This window comes from Elephantulus edwardii, unplaced genomic scaffold (assembly GCF_000299155.1).
Source record: "Elephantulus edwardii isolate Elephantulus edwardi_28Jun2011 unplaced genomic scaffold, EleEdw1.0 scaffold00044, whole genome shotgun sequence".
Classification (NCBI taxonomy): domain Eukaryota; kingdom Metazoa; phylum Chordata; class Mammalia; order Macroscelidea; family Macroscelididae; genus Elephantulus; species Elephantulus edwardii.
In genome coordinates this window covers 14293616-14314657 of record NW_006399794.1, presented here as the reverse complement: position 1 = coordinate 14314657, position 21042 = coordinate 14293616, and the positions used below count along the sequence as shown (strand labels likewise).

The 21042-nt window shown below is 47.7% G+C and overlaps 1 protein-coding gene across 1 annotated transcript in view; it reads left to right on the top strand.

Annotated features, from left to right (window-relative positions):
• The window catches only part of PDE2A (phosphodiesterase 2A, cGMP-stimulated), a 109942-nt gene that overhangs the window by 12910 nt on the left and 75990 nt on the right, over positions 1–21042 (top strand). The window lies entirely within an intron of this gene.

Genomic DNA, 21042 nt, shown 5'->3' with positions numbered 1-21042 from the left:
TGCAAGCTATAGTCTTTTCAATTGCTTTCTATGCATCTGAAAGTTGGACAATGAATAAGGATTACCAAAGAAGAATCGATGCCTTTGAATTGTGTGTTGAATAGACCATGGACTGCCCAAAGAACAAACAAGTCTGTCTTAAAGGAAGAGCAACCATAGTCCTTAGAGACAAGGATGGAGAGATGTCATCTCACTTACTTTGGGCATATATTCAGAAGGAAATGGTTTTTGGACAGAGCTGTAATTCTGGGAAAGGCAGAGGTTCTGCATAAGAGAAGTAGACCTTCAACAACATGGATTGACACAGTGACTACCCAATGGGCTTCAGCAAAGTAGAGATTGTTAAGATGGTACAAGATAGGACAGGATTCAGATCTGTTGTTCATAAGGTCGCTATGAGTCATCGTTACCTTGATGACCTAACAACAATTTGGGAATAGACCAATAGCCTTTCTTCATAGTCTGGAAGTTCCTCTGAAACCTGCCCATCAGTGGCATAGCTTCTAGCATCATGGCAACATAAAAGCCACCACAGACTGACAAACTTACAGATGGTGGAAAGGGAGGTGGTAGAAGGAGGTGACATAAAGCACATGTCTTGGAGACTCTCTCCTGGTTCAAATCCCAGCTTCTCCATTTCTTTGCTACAGGACCTCATGTAGGTTGTACCTCCTCTGTTCCCTCACCTGTGGGGGGATGACAATAGCACCACCTCTTTTAGGACTGCAGTGAGGAATAAATGAGGCAGAGAGTGTAATACACCTGGTACACAGTTTGGCTCCCTCTCTGGCCTACAGGAGAGCAGGGAGAGAGCTAATGAGATCAAGGATGTGCGAACATACATGGGGATGCTTAATTAGTCCTTGCTGATTGCAGTGTAGTGAAACAAACGTCTGTTGTGTGAGCACCTACTGTGTGCCCTCCATAGCTGGCTCTTTGCTTGTACTACCTCTCCCCCTCCAAGTCTGCATGGCCAAGGATTCTGCACACCTATTCTTGGCAGAGGGAGGGAAAGTCCAGGGTGGTCCAGAAGGTATGCTATGTTACAGGTCAGTGAGAGGTGTTGGCTTGGCCTTGAGCTGACAATCTGGGCACTTACAGTGAAACTGCCTTTGTCTGACCAGCTTGGAAATGCCAAAGAATTGCTCATCTTCTCTAGGTTTTGGTTCCTATGGAGGCCGAAGCCTCTGAGAAGGTTGGACTGTGTGGACCATGGTGTTCTGAGAACAAACGTAGGTTCTAAGGTCTAGAAAAGCTGTGAGTGGTGAGCGTAGGGGCCCAAAGAGTAGGTGACAGGGAGTTGATGTTTGTACTAGGCTGCTCCTACCAGGCCAGGTGTGCCATGTGTCTGACGAGTGTGGGGCTGGCCATGATGACTGCATGCCTCACCCTCCCCTCCCCTCCTGGCCTGAAACCCCATTCGATGTCTTAACAATTCCCTGAAAAGAAGATGGGCACCTTTGTTCCCCAGCTCTAGAACCAAATATTAAAGCAATTATGTAACTAGCAATAAATTACTTAAAGTAGTGACTCACTCGGTTTAATTAGAGCACGAGCAGGGAGGGATTAAGGTATTTTTAGAGCACACACCTCACTCTCTCCTGTGGGGGTGGAGAAGCTCATGGAAGCTCCCCAGGTGTCTGCAAGGAGATGAAAGCTCATCCTCCACCCTACTGAGGTCCCAATAAAGAGACCAGTCAGAACTGCAGCAGCAGGGACTCAGATTAGACTCAAAGGGCACTTCCCAATGGTGCTTATCAAAGAACTGCCAGACAGCAGTTAGATGACAAGCTCCTTGAGGGCAAGGGTTAGATCTGTGAACATCTCATAGGAAAAGACCAAGAATGGGACATATCTGGGTCTCAGTCCTGCCTCTACTGGTTATTAACTGAGTGTTCTAGGACAGGCTCCTTTATTATCCCAAGCTTCAGTTTCCTCCACTGTAAAATGGGCATAACAGTATGTATATTTCACACATATTGTAAGGACCGAAGGATTAATTAATTAAACCCCAGTGCTGACTCTTCTAGTCCAAAGGCAGGCAGTTCAAATCTACTAGCTGCTTTACATGAGAGAGATGGACAACGGACAATCTTCTCCCATAAAATTTCTAGCCTCCGAAAACCAGCTGAAGGGTCAGCTAAAAGTGGGCTCTGATTTGAGAGCAATGTAGAAGGAGGTATTATCTACCAAGCTTCTTTCACGGGACCACACAAAATAAGTGTTCAATGTTGTGTTCAGAAGTTCTCATTCTCCTGCTCCAAGCAGATTTCTTGTCTTGAGTTTCTTATCATTAAGAACTGGGTGAGGGGAGGACAGGAAGGTGCCTCTTCCAGGCTGAGGAGCGGGTGACTTCCAGCACAAGACACTTCACTGAGTCTGGGGAGGCTTTGGAACCATGGACAGCTCCATGCTTCCTTTTAGGCGCTCTCCAAAGGGAATTTCCAAGTAGGGAAAGGAACCCTTAGCTAATCTGGTGGGGAGATCTAGACCCTCACCATCCATCCTTGGGAGTTCAGAGGATGAGGATTTGGGGAAGAAGGTTGGATGGAGCAGCCTGAAAGGCTTCCTGGAGGAAGGAATGGAAAGGTGGGAAATATTTGTACAGAGATCAATCTAGGTGTCTGTAAAGCGGTCATAATTCTGACCCTGCAGGGAAAATAAAATGCTCCAGTTTTAGAGGTATTTGGCTCTCATCACCTGGAGGTGGCTCACCATATGGGCTTTCTTCCTTCTCTACTCCCTCATTCCAGCCCCATTTCTCCCCTCTCAACCAGGACATTTACTTCCCTGCCCTCTTCAGGAGAGCAGGGTCTGGGTGTCCCACTCACAGAACCTGAGGGAGTGGAAGTTTCCATCCAGTCTTCACTCACTCCACAGCTGGATTGAGCTGAACACATAGCAATGCACAGGAAAGACTGCTGTGCTCTCCGTCCAGGGGCTGGGAGCCCCAGAGAAGGGCACAGGTAGGTGCATAGGGTGCTGGAGTTTAATCCTTGCCACTCACTAGGCCCACGGCCCCAAGACTCTTTTCTCTGGTGGCTGCTCTGATCATCTCTGAGCAGTTCCCCTCATACCTCGCTGGCCTCCCAGGGCTCCAGTGATGAATTAGTGATGACAGCCTCACAGTATTGCTATGACAACTGTGTGGAGCCCCTAGTCTCCAGTCAGGGTGCAGCGGCAGAAGCCAGAGACCTCTGGCTCGTGGCTCCTGTACTGGTGAGTGCACCAGGGATTGGAGCCCAAGAGGAGCTAGGGCCCTCGGAGTCAGTGAGCTGGGGATGCGCATGGATCAGGACATAGAGGTTACATCTGGGGTGGTGTCCAAGGAATTAGAATTCAGATTGGTAAATCCAAAGGACCCTTGGGGACTGTTCTCTTCCTCACACCTTCTCTTTCTCCTTCCTTACACTTTCTTTAAGCTGGATCTTTGTTTGAGTCCTTTGGCTGCCCAACAAACACCACCCCCTCCTTCCTGTGTATCAGACCAGCCTGATCCTTACCTCTGGGAACACAGAGTGGTATGGGGAGTCATATACTCCCTGATCTACACCCTGGGGAAGGTGCAGAGGGGCACTGGTGACTCCACAGTGTGGGGAGTGATAAGGTACAACTCTGCCGGGTGCTCTGAAGTTTGAAGAGGATGTAATGCTTTCTGGCTTTTACTGGGTGGAGGGCAGTTCTGTGGTAGAGAGGCTGAGAGACAGTATGTGTTCAGAGGTAAAACATACAGTGGAGAAAGGTCATGAAAACAGTCTCAGAGTAGCCTAAGTATAGGTTTAGAGAGAGTAGAGACATTGAGGAGTTTGAAGTTTGTCCTACAACAAACAAAAGCTCCTGCAGACTTTCATTGTCATTGTCACTTGTTTGTTTTTTAAATGGACGAGTTCATTTCTGAGATGGGAAAATGGAGCCCAGGTAGGAAAAGTGACTTGCAAAAGCCCACTCAGGTTGCTGGAGACCTACTGGGCTCTGCCAGGGTCTTGCTAGAAACCCTTGCACGGTCTTGTTGGCAGATAACTATTATCTCTGGTAAAGGTGGGAAGGCACATGGGTCACTTTGTCCTTATGAAATTTGCATAGGCAGGGAGTATGCTTGTGTTTCTCCCTGCCTCTGTTCTAGGCTGTTCGGCCTGAATGGATTTGTGTGGTGGGGTGAGGTGGAGGTGTCCTGGAGCGTGGCCAAAGTCAGCAAGGGATTAGGGTCAGAACTTGATTCAAACTTGGGTCTTTGGGCTCCCAGTCCAGGCACAATTCTTTAACCTAGTTGGGTAAAAAGAGGCAAGGGCATGCCTGAGACCCTTACACCCTTCTGGGCCTTTCCTGATGCTAGAGCCTAGTAACGGGCCTGTTGTGACTGGAACTTATGTGGCAGAGAGAGAATTTAACACATTGTCCTGAGGAAACTGAGGTCCCTATGTAGCAGTGACAAGTGGGGTTACAGTTCAGGGTCAGTGGCTGGTCTGGGCTGGGCTGCCTGGCCTTAAGTAACACACCCCTCCCTCTCCCTTAGCTCTCCTCCACCCTGCTGTGCAGGCTGCTGGCCGACAGCCTTGATGGATGGCCTGGCAGCTCAGCCTCCTTCCCATTCCTGTCTGGATGCTGGGTTGTTAGCTCTCTAATCACAGGTCCTGCCTGGTGGCCACCAAGCAATCCATCTCCTTCACACAAGAGTTTCTTAGAGGATGGAGTAGAGATGCAGCAGGTCCTCCTCTGAAGCCTGCATGTGCAGTCTCAGCCCCTTTTCTGGAGAGTCAAGTGTCAGGGAGCAGCTGCAATCCCTTGCTGGAATGCCAGACATCCCACCTGGACCTTTCAGAGTCACCTACACAGGCATATAAGTAATGCGCGTACACACACATGCACATGTTAACACACACACACACACACACACACACACACACACACACACACACACGACTTTCATGCATCCAAAAAAATAGATGGCAAGCATTGTACCAGAACTCTGCATGCATAATCTCATCCAGTCTCTCAGGTGGCTGCTATTGGTATCTCCACTATACAGACAAGGAGACCGAGTCTCAGAGAGTCAGTGATTTCCCCAGAATCACAAAGCTAGGGAATTGGGAGGCTCATATCTGTGAGGCTCAAATCTTGTGTTCTCAAATCCTCAGCTCCACAGACGCATTTATACACACTCATGGATGCACGTGCATGTTATTTGTGCTTGCATCCCTGAGTCTGCATACACGCACATATGTGAACAAACGTCTAGTCTTGGCGAGTTGCACAGTTAGGTCAAAGGTCACGCCTCCCTGGCAGTTTGAATTCATCAGCCACTTTTTGGGAGAACGATGGGCAATCTCCTACAACCTTAGAAAGCTGGCTGGAGGGTCAGCTAGGAATCGATTATGCTTGGCAATCAATGGATGAGAGCCTTGTAAACGACCGACCGTCTACCCGGATCAGGCTCCGGAGGAACAGGGAATGCTGGACCTAGGAGGAGCTGAGGAAGTTAACACTCATCACTCACAGATTGTCCCCAAACCCTCATTCAGATGGTGACTTTGGCCAGTAGGGAGTGTTGTATGGAGGAGGCAGCCGCTAGGCCATGGGATGAGGAGGCAGAGAGCAGTAAGATTGATGAAACCAGCAATGCCGCCTTCCAGGAACCAGGACCCAGGGGAGTGCAGCGCCGCGGGTCGATTTTCTGGGCGGCGGGCCCGGTGTGCGGAGTGTGTGAGGTTGGTCATCAGCAGCCCGCCTGCCCCTCCCTGTTCCCCTGCTATCCTCACTGCCCCCCCATCGCAAGCACTGCAGACGCAAAGTTCCCGCGGACCTGTGATGCCTACTGTTCCAGGGCTGGGTGGGGGCGGGGCTGGCTGGGGGTGGGGTGATGAGTCGGGGTGATTGAGAGGCCAGGGGCCGGGAGCAGCGGTGAGAGCTGCCCTCGGAGACCTGGCTGCAAAATTTAATGAGATAATGAATGTAAAGTGCTTCACACCGTCAGGGACACATACTTCCCTAGGAAGCTTGAGAGACTGAGGCAGGCAGGGGGTGGATGGGGGTGTCCTGGGGGCACTGTGAGCTCCCCAAGCTGGCTGTCAGGTACTACTGACAGTGTTAAAAATCCCAGGAACAAACAATTAGCTCCACCGTCAGAAAGAGGGAGACAAAGAGGGGGAGGAAAGGAAAAAGACAGATGAGTATTTGACAGACCTCTCCCAAGAGCAGCCTTGGGACCTTCCCTGGGCCACCTCACTACATCCCTCTGGAAGGGGCCCCATTCTACTGTAGCTCCCCTCATGCTTGTGGGTTAGCTAAGACACTAACTTTCTAAATCTTCTTACCTGTAATAAGATATGGTGAGCATTAGAGGTGCTGTGGCCTGTCAAGATCATGTTTATACTCTCAGTGGTATAAATGGTTAATGGGCTCAGCTTCTAAGCACAAGGTTAGGGATTTGAGTTACTCAGGGGTGCCTCAGAAGAAAGTTGTGGCAGTCTATGTCCAGTGACAATTCTGTGGACCACAGATCTGATCTCACATACATAGAATCATTATTACTGGATGGCAGATGGTTTTGTGTTATGGGACTTTTTTGTTTTGTTTTTGTTTTCTTTCTTTTTTTTAAGGTGAAAAGTAGGAGGCAAGGATTCTGAAGCTTCGTCTGACATACTTTGGCCATGTTGCAAGGCAAGATCAGTCCTTGGAGAGGGACATCATGCTTGGGAGGGTGGAGGAATAGCTCAGGAGAGGAAGACCTTCAATGAGATGAATTGACTCAGTGACTGGGGTGGGTAATGGGGGTAGGTGTGTCAGAGACAATAAGACCGGCACAGGACAGAGCAGGGTTTAGGGCTGTTGTTTATAGGGTCGCTATGAGTTGCAGGCGACTCAACAGCACATAACAACAACAACAACAAAAAGTAAAGATAGATTATATTAGAAAGTTATGTCCCAAAGGATGGGCTGGACCTTCCTTCTTGGAAAGGAAGTAATATAGGAGGCCTTGGGGTTTTGGATTATTTTCGTGCAAGATCACAAATCATATTGGTTTTACATTCAATTACATTTTGGTTTACAACATTACTTAAAATTTATTAATGTAATTAATTAATTACAATGTCTTCAACCTCTTATTATATATTGCTTTTCCTTTACCCAACTTGTCTGTGTATTAGTTTTTACTGTTTGCTCCCTTCCTTCTTATCCCTAGGAACCATCGAAGAATGGTTCTATCTGTATGCTCACCTTTCCTTAAGTGGTCTTATGCCATAATTATACTTTTGCGACTGGCTTATGTCACTTGGCATAATTTCCCCTAGATTCACCCATGTTTTGCATTATTTTGTGAATTCTTTATCATTCTTTAGTATTGCATAACACTCCATGTATGAATGTACCATCATAGATTCTTTACTCATTCATCCCTTGATGGATACTTGGTCTGCTTCCATCTCTTTGCTACTGTGGCAAATAGTTTTGTCTGTCAAATGCCCCTGCCACTTCCCTGACTACAAAGGGTCAGGCTGCTCTGGTTCCTGCAGAACCTTCTCTAGTTACAGCCCTGAGATGGTCACTTATGGTCAATCTCTCCTCTGGATCTGTCTGTTCCATGGTGGGGTCCCTAGGACCTGGGTGCAGGGTTTGTTGTTGGGGAAGGAAGCAAACATTCTAAGGCTGGAATTCTGTCCCCATAAGGGGGAGAGTCATCCGAGACCCTGCACCTTATGCTTTACTCTGAGATGGGAATAAGGGAAGTGGGCATGAGGAAGGAGCAATGAAGTCATGCCCCAAGGCCTGACTTCCTGCTGTTTCAGCCACTATCTCATAGGATGACCTTGGGTAGGACCTCCCCGCTCCCCACCAAGAGTAAGAGCAATATGGGACCATTGTTGTTATGTGCCGTCAAGTCGCTTGCAACTCATACCAACCCTATGTACAACAGCCCTAAACTCTGCTGTGTCCTGTGCCAATCACAGTGTTTCCGATATACCCATCCCGATTACCCCAGTCACTGAATCAATCTACCTCATAGAGGGCCTTCCCCTCCTGCGCTGTCCCTCCACCCTACCAAGCATGATATCCCTCTCCAAGGACCTGTCTGTCCTTACAACATGTCCAAAGTATGTTAGACGGAGCCTCAGAATCCTTGCCTCCAAGGAGCCCCCCAGTTTGACCCTTTCTAGGATGAATCTGTTTGTTTTCCTAACAGTCCATGGTACTCTCAATACTCTTCTCCAGCACCACAGCTCAAAAGCATCAATTCTCCTTTTATCCTCCTTAGTCATTGTCCAGCTCTCTGATGCATAACAAGTGATAGCAAAGACCATAGCCTGTATCAGATGCACCTTAGTCTCCAGAGAGACACCATTGCTCTTCAGTACTTAGGAGAGGTCCCTAATAGCAGACTTTCCCATCGCAATACGTCTTTTAATTTCCTGGCTACTGGTGCCGAGAGTGTTGACTGTGGAGCCGAGGAAACTAAAGCTGTGAACAATCTCAATCTCTTCACCATCCATCCTGATGCTGCCAATTGGCCCAGTGGTGAGAATCTTTGTCTTCTTGACATTGAGCGTCAATCCATATTGGAGGCTGCAGTCCTTGACCCTCTGCAGCGGGTGCTTCAGGTCCTCCCCAGTTTCAGCAAGCAGGGTTGTGTCATCTGCATATCACAGATTGTTGATAGATCTTCCACCAATCTTGACCCCACATTTCTCCTCATAGAGCCCAGTTTCCCGGATAATCTGTTCTGCATACAGGTTGAAAAGGTATGGAGACAGGACACATCCCTGGCGTACGCCCCTCCCAATTTTGAACCATGCATTGTTTCCTTGCTCCGTTCTGACCACTGCCTCTTGGTCCAAGTATAGGTTTCTCATTAGCACGATCAAGTGTTCTTTTTTTCCCCCCTTTTGGTTCTTTTTTAAAAAATTAAAAGAAATTAATTTTAATGAAAGTTTACAGAGACTTAGGGTTTCCAGCCATTCATTGTTGTACTTTTATCCCTGCCCCCACCACTCTTCTCCTTGAAAAAAAAAACTCATTGTTATGCAATCCCTTCCCCCAAAAAAAAAAAACTCATTGTTATGCAATCCCTTCCCCCACCAGTTCACTCCACTATTCAGCCTTCACTCTGGACTTCTATAATGACAAGAATGCCTATTCATCTATCCCTTTTTGTCCAAGCATCTGAGACTATGATTCTTTGCTCTATGGGAGAGGCGTGGGTTGGGGGTACAAGGATGGGGGGCAAGATTGGTGGTGCCCATGCCACTGACTGGCAGAATAAGGTAGAAGGGCTCAGGATTGGGGCCAGTCAGGACTCCCACCACCTTGGCCTTACATCACCGCCGTCTGCTGCCACCAGTCTTGCTGCCACGGTCTGCTTTGCCTGACCTGCCTGTCTCTAGCACCTAGTCCTCTCTTTCTTAATACTCTGCCTCTATATTGCCTCCTGCCTCAGGTTTATCTCCTTCTGTCACTTGTCCATCCATCTCTGTCAGTCCCTGTGCTGCTGTCTCTGCTGTCCCCAGTGTATCTTCTTCCTCCCTGGGAGTCTATCACTCCCTGCCAATTGTCTGTCTGAGCACATTTCCGCAACCCTGAGCTGCTCTTGTCTTCTCCCACCTTCTGCATCTCCTTTTTCAAGTTCGTCTCCCTCTCTTGAATGGTGTCTCCACCTTTCACTATCTCTCTAGACTCCCCTTGTCTGTCTCTGCTTCTCTCTCTCTGCTCTTTTCTTTGAGTCTCTGTCTTTCTGGCCCCAGATTCTGCAAAATCCTGACCTCTTGGCCTCTCTTCTTCCTTACCAGCTTAGTGAGAGCAGCAGGCTCAGCCCTCCAGCCAGAGAAATGAGGATGGATGAGTCTACTTCCTCCCTCACTGGGTTACCTCAGGAGCTCCCCATCCCATGCGATGCCCTCCATTCCATGCCTTGTTGCTAGGCCTGGGGCTGGCAGCACCTGGCTTCCATAGCGACGGGTGCTTAGAAACAGAATGCCACATCTCCCCAGTCCCACCACGGGGCCTTTGCTTAATCCAGCGCCTTTTGCTTTTCAATCAATCAGGAAGCAGCGTGGCTGGCTCTAGGCTGCCTCCAGCTTGGAAAGTGAAAGAAGACAGGCAACAATTTGACTTCTGCCTTTTAGGGGGCTGCTGGGGTGGGAGCAGCTGCTTATGTGTGTTTCTAGAACCCCCTCAGACTCTGCTCTTCAGACTCCTGGATGAGGCTCAGGTTTGGGAGTTGAAAGGGGCCAGATTCACGTTCCTGTTTTGTCATTTCTATTTAGACAAATGACCTCAGATCTCAGAGTGTTAGTTTTATTGACTGTGAAATGGAACTAATAATATTTTGAAGATTAAATGAGGGAATAAACTGGGTGGGGCTGGCGATAAGAAGACGATATTGCCTTTCCTTCTCCTTTAAGTGTATTCGACTCTTTAAATCTTACAGAGGGAGAAGGCACGGGGAATGTTGTAGGTCAAGGAGTAGAGGCTGGAATGCATCTTGCAGTGGCAAGGGTGTTTATAGGAGGCCCAGGGGCCATATTTGGAAAGAAGTCAGGTTAAGGGACTTCTGGAGGAAGGATGCAATTTTCTGGAAGGTGTGTTCTTGACAGATTCTAAGAGAACTTGATAAAATTCTCCAGCATTGAGGTTCCCGGGGTTAACAGCAGCCACCACCACACTGAGGTCCCCTTGTCTAATCTCACATTTCTCTGCCTCCACCCTATCATGGGGCCCCAGGACTCTGATTTATTTGTAAAGTTTGACTACATTATTTTACACAAAAGACCCTTCTCATTTCCTTCACCCCACCCACTTATCGAATTATGCAACCCTATGATTAACACCCCACCCCTTGGATCTTCATACTCATTCTACAATAATAGGTTTATACACTATTTGTCCTTGTGGGACTGAGTTAGTTCACTCAGCATAATGCTCTCTAGTCTCACTCAAGTTAGGTAGTAATTTACAAAATGATTGCACCTGTGTGGTGTGTAGTATTCCATTGTGTGAATGTACAACTTCTCAATCCGTTTGTTTGTGGTTGGACATCTGGGCTGTTTCCATGTTTTTGTGATGGTGAATAATAAACATTGGTGTACAAGTTTCCATTTGAGCCTCAGCTCTCTCCAATAGGTTTTCAGAGGTTGTAAATCACCTGAGAGGAGATTATCCATCTTCTTCCTGTGAAGCTTCTGGAGGATTTTGAACTACCAGAGTAGTGCTGCCTTTGGATTAGCAGTGCAACTCCTTATGGATGGACGGAGTTCTCCTGTTATTGTACAGATGAGGAAGCTGAGGTCAGAACTGCGGTGGGATCTTTTCTGGTACTAGAGTCCAGCGCCCTCCTCTTCATAGGCCTGCCTCCTTAGTTAAGGTCTGCAGTTCACCAGGGACGATGGAGATGAGATGGGCTTTGGAGAAGCACCAGGGGCAATAAATAGTCTCATGTCACTGAGACAGCCAGGACAGGGTTAAGCCTCTCCACTGCTTAAACCTTATTGTGCCACAAACCCCAGGGCTGCTGGGGAATAAAGACAACACGCACTGTCATTTTCTGAACAGTTCTATGTGCAGGCTGTGTGCCAAGCATCTCATTTGTTCTTCACAGCCGCTTTGTGAGGAAGGTTGGCTAATCCCTAGTTTACAAGTGAGGAAACTGGGGCACCATGGGTACCTATCTCAGGTTACACAACACACAAGTGGTGGGGCTATACTCAGTCACCCACTCTGACCCTGCCCCCTCTGCTTTCCGTGCTCCAGGTGCCATAGACACAGTCTGGGATGCTTGTCTCCTGGGCTCCCTCCAACCTCTGTTCTCAGTCTTTTATCCTAAGCCTGCACCAGACTCACTGGAGCTCTGCCCCCTTCCCCTGTATTCATAAAACTCAAGCCTGGCATCTGAGTGTTAGAGTCCTGGAGTCATGGAGACTTAAGCAGTTAGAATAATAGAACATAGAATCTTGGGCTCTTACATTTTCCCAACCAAGGTGCTCTCATTGTTAGAATCTAAACAGCATAGACCTCTGGAATAATGTGACACTATAATAGAGGCTCTGATTTTCTTAGAACTTAAGGATCAGGGAGTTCTTGGAACCCTGAAGCCACAGGCTGGGCCTCATAATATGACAGTTTCTGAATTGGCAGGGTGTTCTCAGAGCATGGGGCTTTGCGTTCCCATTGCTTTGACTTTCTTTCCCTGATGGGCTCAGCTCCAAGCAGCCTTGATTGTGTGAGTGTGCATGTGCACATATGCAGAGAACTGGGTTGCTTGCTGCTAGAGGCACCTCATAGAATGGGGCAGTTTAGGAATAGCGGATTTGCTACAGTTATCCATGGTGAATAGAGCAAGCAGGGCTCTGGGCTCTGCATGACCACCCTTGGGTGAGGACTGGCTTGTCCCCATCCACTCAGGCGGCTAGGTAGGGCTCAGGAGGATGCATTTCCATGTAGCATGCCTAGGGGAGAGTGCAGACTGGAGGACAGGGGCACCAGTGAGGCAAGGAGGTGGAGGTGAGAAGAATTTGAATCTTTAAAGGGTAGAGGTAGGTAGGGGGATGAAGAAGAAACTCTGGTGGCCTTGTGGTAAGGCAGGCAACCCAAAGGCATGTGGTTCAAATCCTCCAGCAGCTCCCTGGGAGAGATAGGCAATCTTGTCCTATGAGATTACCTGATTCTGCAAACTCACTGAAAGGTCAACTATGAGTTGACTGAACAGTACATAACAACAACAGGGGAATGGAGAGTGAAGGCAATAATGGGATTCAGTGTGGGAGATGGGAGTGAACATCGGGGTGAGAATTCAGGATCTAATGAGAGCAAGAGCGCTGCAGGCATGGAGAATGTGGTGAGGTGGAGGCTCTGTAGGGGGAATGGAGCTCACTTGGGGGAGGAAGTTTCAATGGGGAAGAAGGATCAGGAATAGGGCTTAGGGAGAGGCTGGGGCTCAGTCAAGGGGTACAGGGAACTCAGGGGAAGTAGGGCTTGGTAAGGAAGGAGATGGGGACTCTGTGAAGGTTGCCAAAATGTTTCTCAGGCCATCTTGGCACCTCCCTGTGCTTATGAGGACGGTGGTCTGTGGCTGGGGCAACCTGAGTGCCTTGAGTCTCCTTGCCTGTTCACAGGTAGGCTGAGAACCCGTGTCCCACTTCTCAAAGCTCAAAACATTAGTAGAGCTGCTTAGGGGGTTGGAATCTGCCTGCTTGTGTACCATCTTCCTTCCTGGTTTCCATGGGAATCTGTGACTCAGGATGATCAGGGTTTGACAGGATGATGCTACAGGAGCAGACAGGGTCAGGCAGGGCCATCTCACACAGGAAGAGAGTGAGCTCCCAGACCCTAGTAGTGTGCAAGCAGGGGCTGGATGTCTGGTAGGGTGACTTCAGAGAGGGGTGCAGATAAGGAGAAGAGAAGATGGGCTGGAGACCTCTTGCCTGGGACAGGTGGGATTTGTGTAGTTGGTTCAGGTCACTCCACTTTCCAGACACCCTGGAGCTTCATTAAAAGCATCACATGTTCATTGAAATGAAAAATAAACAACCTAAATTAAAAAAAAAAAGCATCACCATGTCTTGAGCTTTACTCCCTAAATTCATCCTCAGCTGCATGCTGGACATGAACACAGGAGCTGAGTTAGACCTGGTCTCCGCCCTCAGAAGCACCCAGTCTGATGGCAGAGGTACACATGGAAACAGATATTGTTGAGTAAGACTTACATAAAGGAGTGGATCCGTTTGTGTAGTTTATAGATATAATTTTGAGAAATTCTTCTTTCTGGGTTCTAGGTGCTGGGGACGCAGCAGTACGCAAAACAGAAAAGTCTTGTACTTGGTGCTGAAAGCAGAGCACCTGGCAGAGAGCAGAGTGAATGAGAGGTGTTGGAATGAGGACTGGAGAGCATTGCAGTGTGGTCAGTGGCAGGTGTGGGTGCAGCAAGAGACAAGGCTTTTCTGGGGTTTAAAAGCCTTACAGTTGTGAACTCTAGAACAGGGCTCCAACTTTGTCCTGGGAGTAATGGAGATCCATGTAGAAATGTGTGAGACAGGGTCAGCCTTGAATGTAGAAGAGATTATTCTAGAAGGTTTAGGCATCAGGGAAAGAAAGGGTAAAACTGTTGTTTTAGAAAGAGGTACAGAGCAGGATTGAACTCTGTTGTGACCAGGATTAGGATGGTACACAGTAGCTCTACTTAGGTCATAGCCCTGATCCAATGTAAAGGCAGCTTCCCTGAGATATGACTTGCATCCTTTTTTTATCTTATAAGAGATTAAATAGAAAGACATGAGCAGAGAGAGGGGAACCTTAGCAGTACACAGAAAGAAGAGCTAGAGTGAAATCTATCCTTTGGAACCAGGATCCTCATGCTGAGAATCTCCTAGACCAATCTTCCCAGGGAAGATTGACACCAAATGCCATAAAGATCTTCCAAGAACAGAAGTTATGTTCATGAGGATTAGGTTATGTCTATATTAAAGAAGTAAGATCAGGGTGAGTTGCAACAGGTTTACTTAAGTCATAGCCTTGTTCTAATGGAAGGAGAGTTTCTTTGGGATGTGACCTGCATCAACTTTGATCTTATATGAGATAATAGGATAGAAGAATGAACAGAGACAAAGGCTTTACTACCACAGAGAAAGCAGAGCCAGAGCTGAGTGAATAATTTGGACCCAGGACCTCTCTTTTGAGAATCTCCTAAATCAAGGGGATGATTCGTGTCAAGTCACATGAAGATTACATAGGAGAAGAAGCTCAAAGACAGCAAAGACCTTTTCAGAGCCGACAGAAAGAGAAAGCCTTCCCCTGGAGCTCACATTCTGAATTCAGACTAATAGTTTTCCAAACTATGTGAGAGCAAATCTGTTTAATAAAGCCTACGCTTGTGATATTTCTGTTATAATAACACTAGATAACCAAGACAATGTGTAACTGTGTCATGAATAAGTGTGTAGAGTGTATGTGTGTGTGTAGAGGTTTGTGTGTGCATATGACTGTGTAGTTTGGGGAAGTCTTGTGGAAATTAATGATCTGGGTAGCAGAGTCCAAGACTTAAGTTGTGCCAAGGTCTGGAAAATGAGAAGCCTCCTGTACCTTAGCCCTGAAGTGATCTGGAAGGTTCTTGACTAGAATCCTGTAGGTTCCCTCACTCTCCAGGGTCAAGGAGCTAGTCACCTGCTGCCTGCTAGACAAATGCATATGCAAATAACATGGAAATGATATGCAAATAGAGGAGACCCATGACTGACCCTTTCTCCTCCCCTCACCTCCTGATGGTGGGTTCCTCTCCTTACTTAGAACTATTGCCAGGCCTCTGGGAGCAGGCCCTGCTTATCCAGAGCTGCATATCACATTCCCCCAGTGCCCATCTCTGGCCAGACTTTTTGAGGATCCCACACACATGAGGCTACAACCAAAAGACACACAGAGTGAGACCCAGGCTAATGGGCATTTGTAAGTAATACCTATATCAGGTATAAATTAAATCAGGCACACATTCACACATGTCATCTACATACATACTCACACATAAATGTCAAGCACAGTCCTGTCAAGCTTGGACACACATGCATGTATACAACCATACATACATATTTGCATGTGTATGTACACCAATACATAGACATATACCTGATTACAGGTTCATATACACATAAAGCAATAAATATACATATCTCTGTAGGGGTACATACACATGTACAGCTATACCGTGGACATTTTACAAAGACAGATCTAGAAAACCTTCACTCATACTCCCTTATCCTTCACACAAGTTATGCTTAGAGACATACAATGTACACAGGGATTTCCATGCACGGACATACACACAGAGCTGCTTTAACCGGCCACCATGTATAGCTGTGCCTGGTCTAGAGCCCAGGCTTTGAGAACAGGTTCTATCTACATGGGGGGAGAACCTGCAAAGATGTCAGCTTTCCCTAACCAGTCCTTGGATTGTCCTATTGCAGAGCCCTTTTGACTCTGGGAGTAGTTAGTTATCTTCCTCTTTCAGTCCAGTGACTCCCTCTCGGGGCATGGAGACAAAAGTCATATACACTCTTTCTTGAGAAGCCTTCTGTAGTGGGATTTGGTCCTTGTGTGCACTCCTTGAGCCTGACATGCCCGGGCAGGCCTGCCTGCCCTGGAGAGTTGTCTTTAACCTGCCCAGACCCCACCTCCTTCCACCTGAGCTGCCTGAGCCCCTCCAGCTCCCATAGCTGCTGAGAAGAGCGAAACCATAGAGTGTCAGAGTCTTGCCTGGGGTCACCCAGCATCTCGGGGCAGAGCTCAGATTTTAATTTCATCTCCCAGAGGTCTGACAACAGTTAGTGGCAATAGGATATATGTATCTAGACATCAGACAGGCTCCTGGAATCAGGACTGGTCATGTGAACTGGGAGCAGAATGTAAGGTTAGGATTTATTGAGGTTCTGGTTGTGTCAGGCTATAGGAACCAGATAGATGGCAAGATTGAAATGATCTTTCTACTCAACCAGAGTTATTAGGAGCTCTACTGTGTTCCTAGCCTAGGATGGGCCAAGAGCATGAAGAATCAGGCATAGTTTCTTCCTCTGAGTGGAGGCCTGGGAATGTGTGAGAAAAGGAGAGGACAGCACAAAATAGGGGAGACCGTCAGCAGCAGCAACATTATTTTCGCATCTGCAAAGAGCTGACTTTTTCTATTATTTTTCCCCAATGCCTCAACAACTATTTGTGATATGAGTGAATGAACAAATACGTGATATTGACAGGCAGATAAGCCTTTTGAAGGGCTTTCAAAGTCTGAAGAGAAACATTTTATGTGAAGGCAAAAAGGTGGAAGAGACAGATGCCTGAAGTTCAGAGTAAAATTGAGTCAGACATGGCGGATGGTAGAAGAGACAGGAAAAATCCTTTGCATGCCATACTGAGAGTTTGGATGTAGCCTTGGAAGCCAGGCGGATGAAGTCTGTGAGGAGGCAGATAGTGGTGGTCACTGTGACGGTATCCAAGGCAGTATGGGTTGCACCGTAGATGTTTGTCTTTTTTTTTAAATATTCTTTTTTTATTTTCAATTTTATTTATTTTTGTGTGTGTGTGTACTGTCAAATCAGATCTGACAGGTACAGGAGGAGATGCCCCTCCTTTTCTAGCAGAGCCTCTGGTGGATTTGAACTGCATACCTCTGGGATTGCAGTGCAGCTTCTTGCCACTAGGCCACCAGAGCTCCCTGATGTTCGTCTTTAGTGAAGGGTTCATGCTCCAGACCTAACCAGTTGTGAGCTAGTGTCTACACATCCTTGAACCTCATTTTCTCTTTGGTAATATGGGATTAGATTCAGTGCTTCCCAGGGCTGTTGGATGAAGCCTGGGTGAGGAAGTGTTTTGTAGGCACAACGACCTGCTAATGGGAGGTGTCATTATCATAAAGAACAAGGAAGGGCTTGTTCCTGGACGGAATCTGAGGTCAAGTGGGCCAGGACTTGGTCTCACAGGATCTTGGCAGGGCCATGGTTCAGTTTTTCCTGAGACACCCAGCCCAGGGCAGCTGGGTCACTGAACATAAGGCAAGTGACCTGTAAGGTCCAAGGAGAAGTGACTACAGGGCAGGGTCAGCCAGTCATTCCCAAGCTAGAGTCAGAAGGGCTGGGACCCGGAAACACAGGACCCAATTGTTGCATTCTTGGACAAACAGAGCAGAAAAACCCCTACTTTCCTTACTTGAATATTTTTTAAGAGGTAAGGAATGAACTTTAGGCACACATTAAGGTTAGACGACCTGGGTTTGACCTCAGTGGGTTGGACTGGCAGGATGACTGCCACAATGGGCTCAAGTACAGAGCGATTGTGAGGACCGTACAGGCTCAGGCAGTATTTCTTTCTGCTGTACGTGGGGTCACATGTGTTTGAACTGACTTCATGCTACTAAAAACCACAACCCCAAGTCCCTGGGTGGTGCAACTGGTTTGTACATCTAAATGTTGGTGGTTTGAATTCAGCCAGCAACCTTGCAGGAGAAAAAGGCTAACAATCTGTTTCTGTAAAGTTTACAGCTAAGAAAACCCCATGGAACAATTCTGCTCTGTAACACATGGGCTACCGTAATTCAAAGGGCAACAGGTTTTTTCTTTCTTTAACTTACTTGCTGTGTGACTATAGGAAAATTAATCAGTCTATATGACTCAGTTTCTGTAAATATGACAGTGCCTATCTAAAAGTATTGTTGGAAAGGTTAAACTTGAGGTGTAAAGTAAGTGGTCACTAAATGAGATAAAAGTCCTTCAGATGCAGAGCCTGCCAGCTGCAGATGTACACACTCAACCCTTGGTTCCCAGCAGCCAACTCTTGACTCCATGGGACTGAAGTCAACCGTGTGGTTTCAAACCTAGCAGCACTTTAGGTTCACCTGGGAACATTTAAAATTATCCGGAGTAGGAGTAAGGTCTGGGTATTAGCATTTTTTAATCCTCTGCAGGTGATTCGAACATGAATCAGGTGAGAACCCAGAACAGACTCACAGAATGAATAGACAGAGGGAGGACCAAGAGAATCTGCCAGGGAGTAGAGTCATCTGAAGCTTGAAACAAAGGTCCAGTCACTTCCCAGTGGGGAGACTTGTCATCTTGCCACCTTACAGAGAGCCTTGATTGCTGTTTCTGTAAAGGGGCTGAGGAAAGTCAAGGACTGCGTGGGAGGATATTTGTGAAAGTGCTCTGTGCCCTGCCTGGCACACGTGTGTATGCATATGCACACACATGGCTTTGTTTTTTAATGTAATATTATTGAGTCTAGTGTGACATTACTTTGGACATGTTGTGAGGAGAGACCGGTCCTTGGAGAAGGACATCATGCTTGGGAGGGTGGAAGGACAGCGCAGGAGGGGAAGGCCCTCTATGAGGTGGATTGGTTCAGTGACTGGGATAATCAGGATGGGAGTGTCAGAGACAGTGCAATTGGCACAGGACAGAGCAGAGTTTAGGGCTGTTGTACATAGGGTCGCTATGAGTCGCAAGTGACTCGATGGCACATAACAACAACAACAAGTGTGACATTTTACCAATGGAGAAGTTTAGTCATAGAGAGGTGCAGCAATCACCTTAGAACCACACAGCAAGTCCAAGGCAGTGTTAGGAGACAAACTTTCTGAGGATCTACTTGAATCAGAGAGACTGACACAGAAAGAATCATTTTGAGTGCAGAGGCAGAGAGCATTCACCAAGGGTCCTAGCCACTGAGCTGCAGTGTGAAAGATTCCAATTAGATTTAAGAAATAACTTGTCAAAAGTGAGTGCTAGAAATTCCTGCCTGGAGTTTGGAGCCCCAGAGATGGTGGTGGGAGGACAATTGTGTTCAAGTCAGGGTTGGCTTTAACTGTAGGGCTTGCCATTGACCTCCCTTGAAGGATAAGTGGCTCCAGTCAGGGGCCATAGCAGATATCCTGGTCCCACTCAAGCTTTCCAAAGCCCAGGCTTGAACCAGTGATTTACCAAGAGACTTTGTACACCAGACTTTGACTCAATCCTTGCAATATCCCTTAAGTTAGTCACTTCTTTTATAAATGAGGAGACTGAGACCTTGTAAAATGCAAGGGAGTTCCTTTTATGGTCTAAAACCTTTATACATCTTAGCCTAAAGGCTTTTTACAATGTTAATGTTGTGCATCTTAGAATCACAATTGACCCAGAGCTGACCCTGCAGTGGGTTTTCAGAGGCTGTAAATCACATGGGAGGAGATTGCCCGTCTTTCTTCCTTGGAGAATAGTGGATTTGAACTGGGTGCTTTTGGGTTGATAGCATAACTTCTTACCACTAGGCTACTACAGTTCCCTCCAATGTTACTAGGGAAGACTGGCCTTATTTTGTAAGATTCAGTAAGCCATATTGACTTGGTTGTGCTTCTGCTCACTCACTCCATTACAGACAAGCTCTTCACCTACCTCTCTCCAAGACTCCCAGGAAACATACAAAAAAGAAGGACCCAAGGGCTCAAGCAGCAGCTAGGGAAGGCCTTCTGAACTTTCAAAGCAAGCAGGGCTAACGAAGGACATATGGGGCAGGATGGCATTAGCAAAGGCCTGGAGGTGAAAAAGTGTCAGTGGCTGGTCTGAGTGGAGCTGGAAGTATAAATGAAAGGAATACTGGGAAGAGAAGCCAAAACAAATCCGAAGTCTGGCCTGTCAGACTGAGAGTTTGGACTTTATCTTCTGGTGTTAAGAAACCACTAAAGGTGTTTGGGCAGAGAAAGAATAATGTCTAGAGCTCTGCCTGGGGAAGATAGGTAGGAGAAATCCTGGCAGGGGGGAGCACAGCTTGAGTGGGTGTAATGGCCAGGGTTCTGCCTAGTCTGTGTTCCAGGTTCCTGGATGGTGTCCAGGGACTGGGCTCAGTGACTCAACCTTGAGGAAATTACTCCCTAGGGAGAAAGGGCCCAGGATGAATCAGCCAAGGGAAGCAGGGAGGCTGGAGACTGGGGACTCACTGAGTCACCCTTGAAGTGTTGAGAGAGTTGGAGAAAAAGGGGTTGGCAGTGCCGAGGGAAGGATAGGGTCAGACCACGGGACAAGTGTCAGGGAACTCTCGTTGCCTGTCCATCATTCTCAGGTTTGATACTCTTGAGAGTCCTGTGAGGGAGCTGTGGTGGGTAAATTGAGGACTAGAAAAGGGGAGGGGGATCGACACAAGGTCACAGAGCAAGTTGCTAGAATAGGCGAAAATCTAAGTGCACCCCCTAGTCTGGGTACTTCCTACTGACCCAATTAGTCTCACAACAAGCGGAGATCTTGAATGGGGTCTGTCAGTCGGTCCTCCTGGGACCCCAGGCGAGGCGGACCGCAAACGGGGCCCTTTACCGCACTGGAGATAAGACAGCAGAGGGCGCAAGAGTGTCACGGCTGTCGCAGGCGTCCAAGCCCAGAGGCCGCTCTGCGGAGAAATGCGCTCGGGGTGCGCTAGTCCCGCAGCTGCGGACCTTGTGTCCCAGGGTTGGCCCCCTCTCCGACCTCTGCGGACGCCAACACAGACCTGCCTGTCCAGCCTTGCACACCCAAGTGGCCGTCCTCCTCTCCGGAGGGGTGCGTCTGTCCGTGTGTGCGT